Here is a 14,390-nt window from a genome sequence, read left to right on the forward strand (position 1 = left end):
GCCTCAGAGGGAACCAGGTCTGGATTTGGGACTCTGATGGGCATCAGTTCTGCTGACCTGCTGGCCAGGAGGAGATGGAATGCTGGGCAGGCTGTCTGCTTTGGAGTCCCAGGCAGCCTGCCTGCATCAGGGGGGTGCGGTGGTGGCACAGGTGGACTTGGCCTGTGGTTCTCCTGCTGCTTCCATCCTTCAGCTTCTCAATGTGATGCTGGTCTGTGAAGGTTCCTCCAGGAACTGGTTAATTAAACTTTACTGCTTGTGGTCAACTCTTGTGCTGAATCAGTTTATTTTAAACTGGCTCTTAGTGCAGAAAAGCAGTGGCACTTAAGCTGGCACTTAAGGTTGAAGGTAAATTTTAATGACCCATCGAGAGTTTTCCACCCTGGGAGGAAGTTGTGATTGGCCCACTTCAGGAGCAGGATGCCAGGGGAAGGGAGGCAGGGGAGCCTCCTCTGGGGGCTCTGTGTGAAGCCTGGTGAAGGCACATAAGCCTGGCAGGAGCTGGGGGAGAGCCCTGTCTTGTGTCCAGATGACCCCTCCCCGCCGCGTGTCTTCATAGGATGGCAGAGGGAAGGGTCTGGAGCACCAGGCGGAGTCCAAGCTGCTAACCAGGACCACAAGGGAAGAAGAGGGCAGTGTGGACTCAGGGCAGGGTGACAGTTTAGTGGTGGGAAGAAGAGGGCAGTCCCTCCCCTACACCAGTCATGAGAAGAAATCACCAGTGGATTAAAGTCCTAATCTGAAGAAAGTGCAGGAAAATTTGTTTGTGATCTTGGGGTACGAGAAGCCTTAAGACACAGAAAACCAAAGATAGGGATGGATGGATGGATGGATGGATGGATGGATGGATGGATGGATGGCTCAGTGGTTGAGTGTCTGCCTTTGGCTCAGGTCATAATCCTGGGGTCCTGGGATTGAGTCCTGTATTGGGCTCCCTGCAAGGAGCCTGCTTCTCCCTCTGCCTGTGTCTCTGCCTCTCTCTGTGTGTCTCTCATGAATAAATTTTTAAAATCTAAAAAAAAAAAAAGCCAAAGACAGTATAAACAGTTGTTCAAGTTAAACGTTTTCTGTAGGACAACATACCATACCAAAAGGCAAGGTGGAGGAGGCTGGGACTGTATACCTAAGCCCTACAATGTAGAATGGAGAGAGAACTTCTAGAAATCTCCAAGAAAAGAGGGAAATTGCCAGGAACTAGCAACTTAGAGAAGAGGATGTTGGAGGGAAGAGGTTCAGGTTTCAGGACTCAGAAATCTGCAACCTACAGAATGGGAGATTTTTGCAAATGACGTATCAGATAAAGGGCTAGTATCCAAGATCTATAAAGAACTTATTAAACTCAACACCAAAGAAGCAAACAATCCAATCATGAAATGGGCAAAATACATGAACAGAAATCTCACAGAGGAAGACATAGACATGGCCAACATGCACATGAGAAAATGCTCCGCATCACTTGCCATCAGGGAAATACAAATCAAAACCACGAGATACCACCTCACACTGGTGAGAATGGGGAACATTAACAAGGCAGGAAACCATAGATGTTGGAGAGGATGCGGAGAAAGGGGAACCCTCCTGCACTGTTGGTGGGAATGTGAATTGGTGCAGCCACTCTGGAAAACTGTGTGGAAGTTCCTCAAAGAGTTAAAAATAGACCTGCCCTATGACCCAGCAATTGCACTGTTGAGGATTTACTCCAAAGACACAGATGCAGTGAAACGCCGAGACACCTGCACCCCGATGTTGATAGCAGCAATGTCCATAATAGCCAAACTGTGGAAGGAGCCTCGGTGTCCATCGAAAGATGAATGGATAAAGAAGATGTGGTTTATGTATACAATGGAATATTACTCAGCCATTAGAAACGGCAAATACCCACCATTTGCTTCGACGTGGATGGAACTGGAGGGCATTATGCTGAGTGAAGTAAGTCCATTGGAGAAGGACAAACATTATGTGGTCTCATTCATTTGGGGAATATAAAAAAATAGTGAAAGGGGAAAAAGGGGAAGGGAGAGAAAATGAGTGGGAAATATCAGAGAGGGAGACAGAACATGAGAGACTCCTAACTCTGGGAAACGAACTAGGGGTGGTGGAAGAGGAGGTGGGCAGGGGGTGGGGGTGACTGGGTGACGGGCACTGAGGGGGGCACTTGATGGGATGAGCACTGGGTGTTATGCTATATGTTGGCAATTTGAACTCCAATAAAAACAACAACAACAAAAAAAACCAAAAAATAAGTCTGTATTCTTGGTGGAAGTAAAGGCTTGATGGGATCGTGTGGTGGGTGTGTCAATTGTTACAGCCACTTTGGAGGTTTGGGGACAATCATAAGATGGCATGTGGGGCCCTTACATGGAGTGCCTCCCTACAGCAGGGTTGCTGAGCTCCGTGCTGTGGACATTTGGGACCAGGTAATTCCTAACCACGAGGAGCCACCCTGAGCATGGCAGGGTGCTTGGCAAGCAGCATCCCTGGTCTCTACCCGCTAGGTGCCAGTGGCACCCTCTCTGCCCCTTCTAAGTTTTGACAACAGAAAAAGTTTTTCCAGGAAATGCCAACTGTCCCCTGGTGGGGGATGGTGCTGGCGTGTGGAATATTGCCCCAGATGAGAACCACTGCCCAAGAAAATCGCTTGCCTGTGTGCAAGTCAGGAGAGGTCAGGAGAGCCAGGGTGACAACTGTGGTCCACCGAGGAACGGTTGAATGAAAGGAGACCCCCTGAGCAGAGATTGGGCTGAGCCCCTTCCAATTAAAGGCTTCTGTGACCTGAGAAATAGGCTCTATAGAAAGCCCCCCTGCCCTCAGCATGCTCTCCCCTCCCACTGGCCTGAGATAGGGGCCCGGAGCGGGTATAGCCCGCATCCTGCATCCCAGTCACAAAACAGGAATGACCGCATGATGATACACAGGGCAAGAGTTAGGAAGCTGTCCTTTTAGTTGAGTGGCAAGTTTACAGAGCCAGGGACAGCAGGGAAAGGAGGCAGGCCGGGGGGTGTGGGGCTCTCCTGGACACCCGGTGCGCGTGTGATCCAGGGCAGGGGACTCAGCCTCCATACCTTCGCCTCTCCTACCTGGCAGCCATGAGAATGAGTGTAACGATCAAGAAATACACCTCTTGGGTGCCAGGCAGGCTGGTTTGAGGTGCCAGCTCTTTACAGATGCCCGGGAGTGCCAGCTGTCCAGCCCCTGGACGCACCCCCAGGATGGGGGAAGGAAGCCACTAGTCTCGTAGGTAGCTGGGCTTGGGGGCAGCCTCTCCTCCTGAGAAACAGGGCCTCCAGTCGTTGCCCCCTGCAGGAAGTCTCCAGTGTCAGGTTGGGGTGGCTCTGCCGCTTGTGTCCCAGGGCCTGCTTGTCCTATGGCATTGGGAGGCTCCCTGTGCGCAGGCTGGTCCCTGGGGATGCGCCATTGGGATCTGCTGCCTTCTGGGCACCGCCCATGGTCTGCATGCCTGCACGGCCCCCACTGCACTGCCACATGTGTTCTGTGCCTGTGACGGCTTCACCTGAACTCCCATTGCCTGCTATGCCAAGGGTCCCCTGTGACCCCCCCTGCAGTTTCTGTCTGGGTGGTCTGTCCTTGGTATCTGGTGTGGGCTCAGCTTGCCCTGGCACCTGGCTGGTGCCACACGGGATATGGTGGTGGCTCATAGATGCTCCAAGAGCCCTCACCTCACCTCACCGTACTGTGCCTTTTGCTTTGGCTAGGCCCCCCAAATCACCAATCTGAACTCAGGAAGGGGGGAAGTGGGCCTGCTTGATTTTTCTCCTCCCTCCCTCCTTCACTCTGTCCACACTTCTCCTTTCCACCCCAGTTCTGAAGCAGGAAGAGCAGCAGACTCTCCTTTCACCTCCCTGAGGCCTTTGGGCTCAGTTGTTGATACGCTTAAGGACAAGAAGAGAGGGGGACCTGGTGGCTCTGTGGTTGAGCATCTGCCTTTGGCACAGGTCACAATTCCCTGGGCTCGAGTCCCATATCAGTTTCCCTGCATGGAGCCCGCTTCTCCCTCTGCCTATGTCTCTGCCTCTTTCTCTATGTCTCTCATGAATAAATAAATTAAAAAAAAAAAAAAAAAAGGACCAGAAGAGAAATCTGGAAATCTTTTCACAGGATGGCAGCCTGGCTGGGAAGGGTGCTGTCCTGCCCAGTCCAGCTGCAAATGTCAAAAGCCTCTGATCCCGCCCTGCTTCCTCTTCCTCAGAATAAAGACCGAGCCTGTCCTTTCTGCTGGGATGTGACATCTAAGCTGGTCCAGGACAGAGGCTTGAACAGGAGAGAGCAAAGAGAAAAGGACATCAAAATGTTTAAAATAATTCCCAGTGCATACCCAGGGTTGCCACAACGTGCTTACGCATGTGAGCTGGAGGTCATCCTGTGGCCTCCTTTGTCTTCTGGTTTCTAAATGTTTGCTCCAGGTGGACGGGGCGTGCATGTGCAGTGTGGCCTCCTCAAAGTCTGGACCTAAAAATTCATGATGGTTGGCTTCAGGGTACGGTGAGAAACCCTGCCTAAGCTCCACCTAACAGGTGCTGAAGACTTAAGACCAGTGACCAGGGACTGTGTTCATTTTTTTTTTTTTTATGATAGTCACAGAGAGAGAGAGAGAGGCAGAGACACAGGCAGAGGGAGAAGCAGGCTCCATGCACCGGGAGCCTGATGTGGGATTCGATCCCGGGTCTCCAGGATCGCACCCTGGGCCAAAGGCAGGCGCCAAACTGCTGCGCCACCCAGGGATCCCGTGTTCATGATTTCTAATGAGGAACACAGGAAAGGTTGTCCAAGAAGATAGGGAAAATTAAGTTTTTTGTAAAGAATTATGGGTGGCACACAGGTGGTTTAATTATTTCACCTGGGAACCTTGGGGCCACTCCACATGGTGAAATCAGTGGCCACAAGCACGGTAAGTGTCCCTCCTCTGGGCCAGAACCAGGGCCAGTGTTCGAAACTCTGCACTCCCCATGTGGCCGGGGCCCTGGTCAATGGCAACAGACGTGGGTCACGCATCCCTGGAAGTCTGCATCCCAGGTGAGCCCAGCCCTGCTCTTTCCAGTTGGTATCACCCACTAGACATCTTCCTCCACGGGATCCAGCTCTCTTCTCCACGACAGCTCTGTCTGAACCATATCACTCATTTGTGTATTTGTTTTTCCTCAAGTATGGGAGCTTCCTGAGGGCATTTGGCCAGGTTCTACAAACATTTACAGAACCTCAACATTGTGCCAGGCCCGAAGCCGAGTGTCAGGGGAAGGGAGGTGAGTAGGAATCGCTCCCTACCTTCTTGGGGCTCAATCTGATCACAGAGCCAGGGGCTGTGATCAGGGCTGGATGCAACTGAGGCCAAAGTGCAGCAAGAGAGGGGGGTTGTCATTGCACCCGGGGGATCCAGGGAGGCTCCATGGAGGAAGAATCAGGGTAGAAGAATCCTCATCTTCACATGACACACGGCCATCTTCGCAGCACTTTATACTCAGACCATAAATGAAATACACCATCTGATGTAAAACTTTGACCCTGAAAGCAAGCCTGGGATGAAGGCAGGTCTGGGACTTCTGTCTCTGTCACCCCAGGTGAGGATCTGGGGCCCCAGCACGTGCGCTGGTCTGTAGTCAGAAGGGGCAAAGGCAAGTCCAGAGCCTGTGTCCCCCCCCGGGGTCTCCATTCCCACTCCCCTCCTCTGCGCAGCCAGACAGAGGCTGTGGGGTGGGAGAAATGAACAGGTGTGAGAGTGGCTGAGGAGAGACAATAGAGCTTAGTGACGAGCAAACATCAGCAGGATGGAGAGGTGGAGGCAATGGTGCTTCTCAGAGCCTTGGTTTGGCCAACTGGTCCTGAGTTGGGAGCATGCAGGGAGGCCGAGATCTAGGGTAAATAGAGTGACGAGTTTGATTTTTTAAAAAAGATTTTTATCTGTTTATTCATGATACACAGAGAGGCAAAGACATAGGCATTGGGAGAAGCAGGCTCCCTGCAGGGAGTCCCATGTGGACTTCACATTCCAGGACCCCGAGATCACACCCTGAGCCAAAGGCTCAACCACTGAGCCACTCAGGTGCCCTGATGAGTCTGATTTTGAGTGGCTTTTTGGGTGCATGTGGAACATCCGAGCAGAGGCCTCCCATAAGCAGAGGGTCTAAAGAAACATCTGGGCTGAATTCATAGATGGGGAAAGTCAGCAGAGAAGTGGTCACTGCAGCCAGTGGAGTAGAGAGAACTATTTCAGCCTTTGCACTTCTGTAGAGGGCATAGAGTAAACCTTGGCTCTGCAGGCCATATGGTTTTGTGTTTTTTTTAAGATTTTACTTATTTATTCATGAGACACACACACACACACACACACACACACACACACACAGAGGTAGAGACACAGGCAGAGGGAGAAGCAAGTCAGGAGAGGCTCCCATGCAGGGAGTCCAATGCGGAACTCGATCCCGGGTCTCCAGGATCATGCCCTGGGCTGAAGGCAGTGCTAAACCGCCGAGCCACCCGGGCTGCCCACCGTATAGTCTTTATTTATTTATTTTATTATTATTATTTTTTAATAATAAATTTATTTTTTATTGGTGTTCAATTTACCAACATACAGAATAACACCCAGTGCTCATCCCGTCAAGTGCCCCCCCTCAGTGCCCATCACCCATTCACCCCCACCCCCCGCCCTCCTCCCCTTCCACCACCCCTAGTTCGTTTCCCAGAGTTAGGAGTCTCTCATGTTCTGTCTCCCTTTCTGATATTTATAAGCAGTTGTGCTGTTGGAGCAGAAAGCAACCATGCCCAACATGTAACGATGGGCATGGCTGTGTCCCAATAAAACTCTGCTTAAAAAGAGTCAGTAGGCCAGACCTGGCTCACTGGCCATAGCTTACTGACCCCTGCTCAGGAGAACGGGGACAGAGCAGAAAGGAAAATGGCAGATTTTGAGCATGACAACAAACGAATCAGCAAAGGAAACAAAGTCAAAAAGATCTAGTTGGAAAAACCCCAAGACAGAAGATGGCTAGTTGAAAGAGAGAGAGAGAAAAAAAAAAGAAAGAAAGAGAAAAAAATCTGATGTATGTGGAGAATGAGCGAGAGCTAAAAAAAGAAAAAGAAAAAAAATATATAATCTTTAATGATGGCAAGTGGCTGAGAAAACAAGGCATCACTTGTGGCTGCGGTCTGCACAAGCCCGGGGGCACCATCCATGCAGCCAGGGCGGGCTGGTAGGCCAGAGCTGTGCATCATCCCGGCCACGATCCCCTCAGGTGATTAATAACCATGCAGACTACAGAAAATAAAAGGCAAAGTCCACGCACTAGAAAACACCATCACAGACAGCTGAAAACCTGAGTGAATACTTCTCTCTGAAATCAAATACCCAAGACAGAGTGTTGCCATCAGAGCCCACAGAGTCAGACAACAGAGAGAGAGAAACATTGGCTGGTGGAGCCTTGGGGAAAAGAAGAGAGAAAAGCCACTACAGATGCAAAAATCACTTTAGAAGCACTTGTAAAAAGAAGACCTTGCTGAACCAGTCAAGGTTATGGAGGATGGGCTTGATAAAATGGAGGCAGCTCTTTGGGGGAAAAATTAGAGGTTTACAAAGGATTAAAAGGAAAAAATGACAAGAGCAGAAGATGCTCCAAGTTTCAATTCTCTGCTTTTAAGAAATGATGCTAACTTTCTTATGAGATATTTGATACTAGTGACAGAAAAGTTATTAGGGGATATTGAAGCAACAAAGTTTTACTTAAGATTTGTTTAACCCCCATGCAAATAATAAGAAAATGCTGGTACCTATGTTATATTCAATAGCATTATCTCATTTTGGGAAAGGCAACTCCATGACACTTTGTAACATTGGAAATTATTAAATTATTATTATTTTTTTTTTTTAAAGAAGAAGATGCTCCAAGGAGGTCCAACATTCATGGAAATCGTATCCTTAAAGAGGACTAAAACAGTGAAGTGTGAGGTGCCTGGCTGGCTCAGTCGGAGGAGCGTGTGACTCTTGATCTCGGGGTTGTGAGTTCGAGCCCCACGTTGGGTGCAGAGATTACTTAAAAGTAAATAAATAAGCTTTAAAAAAGAAAGGGAGATAAGATTTGAAACAGTTAACTGAAGAAAAATTGCCTGAAATAAATAAGGCGTCTTATTCTACAGCTGGGAGGGTACTGCTGTGTTGCAGGAAAAGCTGCTGTAGAATAGGTAATGCTGAGACCTAGCCTGGTTTAAAACTAGGGAGGTGGGCAGCGCGGGTGGCTCAGTGGTTTAGCACCCCCCTTCAGCCCAGGGCTGAAGACCCAGGATCAAGTCGCACGTCAGGCTTCCTGCATGGAGCCTGCTTCTCCCTCTGCCTATGCCTCTGCCTCTCTCCCTCTGTCTCTCATGAATAAATAAATAAAATCTTTAAAAAAATAAAAATAAAAAAAAAAATAAAACCAGGGAGGCAAGATAAAGGAAGCCCACGGTGAGCATCCAGGCCTCTGGCACCTCCCATCCCCAAGCCAGGCCATTCAGAGGGACACAAGACCAGCCTGATCTCTGACTTCTCCACAGAGGTCAGTGCAGTGCAGGAAGGCAGGGGAGCCCCAGGAAAAGAAAGTGAGACACAGTAATTTGATATCCAGAAGGCCTGTGAGCAAGACACATTTCCAAACATGTGACATCGAAGGGTATACGGCTCTCATGAGCCCGTCTTGAAAATGATTGCTAGTAAACCATGAACAGAGAAGTCATGGTAAAGAACAGACAGCGTTGGTGGGGTTGTGGGGATGAATGAGCTCCTGGGCGCTGGGCAGTTCTGCTGCTGATCGAGGTTGTGGTCACCTGGGCATATTTGCTTTGTCAAATTTGCCAATCTATCAACTTAGGATTTTTGTACATTTCTGTTTATATGTTGTATTTTAAAAAAAAAGTCTGGTGGAGAGTTGGAGAGTATTGAATTTACTTAGGACATCAGTCACTGTTTTAGGAATTCTTATGGCACAGAATATTAAACTTCTAAAGCATGACAATATAAAAATAATAACAGTGTTTGTTGGCGAACACTAGGAAGGGGAACAAGAGGGCAGCATAGAATAAGAACATAGGGGTCATGGAAAGGGCTTCAGAAAATATTGTTGAAAGGCCAAGTAACAGAGCTAGGATCATACTACATAAAGGGTAAAAGTAATTGCTAGAAAGAAATAAGACTCAAAAGCAGCCAAATGTGGTGGTGGAAGGCAAGAATGGGCAGTGGGAAGAAGCCCAAGGGCATAACTTCATCATCCTTCTTGGTGGAGGGCTGAGATCTTACCTCAATCTCTCAATGGACCATATAGACTTTCCACATTATCATAAAGCAAACAGGTACCGCCCCAATATATTTGAACCAGTAAGAGAATTCAGGAAGGCAAAGGGTTATACATTTAACACACAGAACCAGTCTTCTGGGTGGCTCAGTCAGTTGAGTATCTGCCTTCAGCTCAGGTCATGATCTTGGGGTCTTGGGATCAAGGCCTGCATCAGGCTCTCTGCTAAAAGCCTGCTTCTCCCTCTCCCTCTGCTTGCTACTCTGCTACTTATGCGTGCTCTCTCTCTCTCTCTCTCTCTCTCAAATAAATAAATAAATAAATAAATAAGATCTTTGAAAAGAAAAAAAAAGTTTTCTATGTGCAGGCATGAATCAGACCAAAATAATGAAATATTTTAACGTGACGTTAAAAATACCCATATAAAGCAGATTTTAAAATTCTACTGGAGGACAGTAGAACAGTTTTAAATACACGAAAAGGCATGCTCATTGTTAGAACCGTTCAGTGAGTTGAGCAATTGACCCATGTGCCTCCTTTTCCTTATCTGTAAGATGGAAATAATAAGAGCAGCCACCTCGTAGAGCTGCTGTGAGGATTAAAGTAAAGCTCTTGAGCACATAGGGCCACATAAATGTTGGTAAGCTAAATGGGAAGACCCAGTATTGTAAAGATGTAATATCTCCCCCAACTAACTTATAATAAATGAGATGTAATCACGGTTAGAAATATTTAAGGAAGAATTTTGTACCTGGTCAACTTGGTTCTAAAGTCTACATGGAAAATGGAACATGTCAGAGATGCTAGGGGACATCTGAGAGAGGAGGGTGGTCGGGGGCTCTCAGGATAGCTGTGTGAATAACCAGTGGGGGTCTCAGTGTTAGAGCCATGGAATGGACCAGGCTTTGGGAAGAGAGGAAGACACATCAGGGGGTTTAGTATATAATCAGGCTGGCATTTCAAAGTACCGGCAAAGCCAACAATAGCCAACTGGCTAGCCGTTTAGAAAAGAAATTTTTGGTTAGGTTGCTACCTCTTTTCTCATATGAAAATAAGTTTCAGTTGGATTAATGAGGTAAGCAGATTTTTTTTAAAAAAGATTATCTATTTATTTATTCATAAGAGATGGAGAGAGGGGCAGAGACACAGACAGAGGGAGAAGCAGGCTCCCCAAGGGGTATTGGATGTGGGACTCAATCCTAAGACCCATCATTAAGACCTGAGCCAAAGGCAGACGCTCAGCTACTGAGCCACCCAGGTGTCTTGTAAGCAGATTACAAGATGCCAGAAGAACACATGAGAAAATATGTGATTGTAGGGTAGAGAAGTCCTTTCTAAGAAAAACACATACCCCTGAATTCACAAAAGAAAAAAACAATAAATGCAATGACATAAAAAATGAAAAATTTCTGCATAGCAGAAACAAAAAACCTAAACCCTGAAACAACTTAGCAGGATAAAGACCAGCGTGGAGGGGAAATTTGGCAAAGGACCTATTTTCTGAATATATAAAGATCCCTTGTTACTGTTTCCTCTCTACTAATGCCTCACCAGCTTAGATTCCATGTCCCACCAAACACTCGTCTGCAAACTCACGACTCCTTGCCCCCTTCTGAATTATTTTCCAGGTAAAATGCCAAGGTTGGTTGAACCTGATTTGCCTCCTTCTCTTCTAAACCCAATACAAAAATATGCTGGACAAAATAATACTCATGCAAACAGGCTAAGTGTTCATTTTCTGTTCCTGGCCACAAACTTCAAAAGCTCAGAGGTCTACTCGGCCATTCTGTGAAATTTCTCTGGTACATCTGACTTCACTGGGTCTGAGATGGATTGTTTCATTGCAATTTTTTTCTTAAACTTAGGACTCCTTCCTCTCCTACTCTCAGCTCATGGCCTGGCCTCACACTTCCTGGAAAAACAGAAGACTTTAACTGGGAGTTCCACCTTCCTGCCCATTAAAATCCCATGGTCTCCTTCACAGGTCTTCTTCCTTTAAGTAGTTGTCCCATTGATACATATTTAATATACAGAACACTATATATACAGACATTGCAGTAACCATCAGTGCTAGACACTGTCCTAAGCCTCAGCGAGGTCCTTATTCTTTCAACCCCAGTAGGATCCCCCCAGAGTCCGTGATTTCCATGCTCTCTGAATTAGTTTACTGGGGCTCCCAAAACTGGGTGGCTTATATGACTGAAATTTATTTGCCTCATGGTTCTGGAGGCTGGAGGTCTGAGATCAAGGTGTCGGCAGGGTTGGTTTCTTCTGAGGTCTCTCTCCTGGGCTTGTAGATGGCCGTCTTCCCCTGTGTCCTCATGTGTTCTCCCCTTGGTACGTTTGTGTCCTCTCCTTGTATAGACACCAGGCACATTGGATTAGGGATATCCTGATGGCCTCATTGTTAACTTCTTTACCTCTTTAAAGGCATCCCATCTCCCAGTGTAGTCATATTCTGAGGTGCTGGAGGTGAGGACTTCAGCATGTGAATTTGATGAGGACACAATTCAGCTCATAACATTTTCCCTGATGACTGCATCAGACTTTGCCTCTCTCAACTCTACAATGACTCTATTTCCTCTTCCATCTTGGTAATAATCTCATCCCATAAATGACTGAGAAAACAGAAGTTCTCAAACTCTTCCACCTTCCCCCACCAGATCTCCAGTCTTGCCCATATCAGCAACATCTTCCCTTTTGTCCCTTCTATCACAATGGAATTGCAAGGTGCCCCCCCATCAAAGGCCATTCCTTCTCTTCTTCTGACTCCCCAGTACCACCTCATCCCCATTAACACTTAACCTCCAGTAGCTCCAGTCTTAAGAATGCTCCACTGACACACATCTGCCCCTCCCACCATGCCCACTTCTTTGGCTTACCTTCAGCATCTACTCCCTGTAAGACCATCTATGCATATTCCCTGCCCCTACTGTTCTCTTCCACTCACTCCTAGAGGCTTTCATCCCCACAACTCTGAAATTGCTCTTGTCAAGGTCACCCTTGGCCTCTATGGGGACAAAGCCAATGCTCATTCTCTTTCCACTCCTTATTCAATGTCTCAATGCATCTGGTCTAATTGCTCATCCCCTTGTCCTTGCCACTTGACTTCCATGACATCACACACTCCTGAGTTTCCTTTTACTTTACCACCACTTCTCAGGGGCCTTGGCTGCTTCTTATCTGATCTCTAAATGTTGGAGCAGCCCAGGACTCTGTGTTGGGCATGCTTCCTCCCTCCCCTGACTTATCTCTCTCTAAGTCAACTCATCTAGTTGGGTAATGATTCCCAAATTCCTGTCTCTACTCCAGACCTTGCCTCTGAGTTTCAGGCTCCTTATATGATTGCCTTATTGGGGTGTGCAGGTAGGAAGGCAGAGCCCACACCAGTTAGTTCCAACAGAGGAACAATGGCACAGGGAATCAGTCCAGAGGTGCTGGGAGGACTAAAGACAAGTAACACAGAGAATAACAACTGCTGGAAGGTAGTACCTCCCCCAGCCTGGAGTGATGGAAGAAGGAGCCAATGTTGGCAGAACTCAGGGACCAGGACCATCTGGTAGGAGCTGGATCTAGAAAAAAAAATCAGTATCTCTAATATCTAGGAGGCCTCTCAAACATAACACATTTCTCTCCCAATACCACCAGCCCCTGCCTGGGCTTCCACATCTTGGCACTTGAAAGTACCATCTGTTAAGTTACCCAAGCCAGACACCCAGGTGTCCCTCTGACTGCTCTCCTTCCCTCCACACCATGCCATGCCAACCCAAAGTGACCGTGAAGTAGCCTGATCAGACATGCACCTGGAATCCTCCTAAATTCCTTGTCTTGTCAGTTCCATGCCATTCCCTAGACTACACCACTATCATCTCACCTGGAATCCAGAATTGTCAACTAACTGGACTCTGAGATTCCACTCTTGCCTAATCTGCTCCCTTTCCCACACAGTAGTCAGGTTGAACATTTAATGAAATCAGTCAAGACATGCTCCTGCTTAAGACTCTTCAATGGCTTTCTTTTGCTCCTAGACTAAAATGCAAACACTGGGCTGTAGCCCTAAATACGCTACCTAATCAGCCCCTGCTGTCCTTGCAAATGTCAGTGCTCACGACTGTGGTGAGGAAACACCATGCCTGAACTGGGAAGAGGTACTTTACATGGGGGAACACATCCCACAGTGATGGCCCCAAGGAAGGGCAATGGCATATAAAACAGAATAAAGGATAATATTGGTATGGAGACCCTAACCTGTGATTCTGAACTCAGTATTTTGCTAGGGACACCAGGAGTTGCTCCTAATGTTCTCTTAAAGGCTCCTTGAACTTGAATGTGCCAATGGCCTATGATCAATGAAACAGATGCTGGCACTTCCTTGCCATAGTGTAGAGGAAGCAGCCAGAGGCTCTATGAGGCCTAGAAGCCTCCCTTCACTAAGGCACAAATAACACACTGATGGAGGCTGCCCATGCCTTTGAAAGCTCTGGGTGGGCTTGTCCCTCCCTGTAGGCCATGACTCACTGAGGGATGCTGCAATGGAATTATCTGTGGGCAGGATGGGATTCTGAAATAGCAGAGGCCTATTGACAGGACCAAACTAGATGGATGTAGTTTCCACAGTAGGAAATCCAGGGACTTGATGGAAGGAGATATATGGCTATGGCTAATAGACCAGGATGCTTCTAGAAATGAGATCAATGAACAGCTGACTAGAGTGTTGCTAGACTTTTTTTTTTTTTAGAGTGTTGCTAGACTTAAAAAGAAGGAGGAGGAAGAGGAGGAGAGGAAGAAGAAGATGATGATGACAACGACAGGGATGAAGAGGAGAAGGAAAGAGGAGGAAGATGCTGGAGGAGATGGAAGAAAGAAGAATCACCATTGAGCTGAAGTCTGACCTCAGTGCTCACAAAGGGAAATCATGATCCCTCACCCAGTTTCCAGACTGTTCATGGATCCAGAGCCCATTGACTAAAGGCCAAGTCCCCCGAGTCAAAGCCATTGCAAGTATATATTCTCCAGAATCTCTCCTAAGGGACCTTTACCCATTTCCAAGAGGAACTCTGCACCAGAGAAGGGAAATAAATACCCAGCCTTCTGGAAGACCACTGGGCATGGGAT

Source organism: Canis aureus, chromosome 9 (genome assembly GCF_053574225.1).
Source record: "Canis aureus isolate CA01 chromosome 9, VMU_Caureus_v.1.0, whole genome shotgun sequence".
In the NCBI taxonomy this organism is placed as follows: domain Eukaryota; kingdom Metazoa; phylum Chordata; class Mammalia; order Carnivora; family Canidae; genus Canis; species Canis aureus.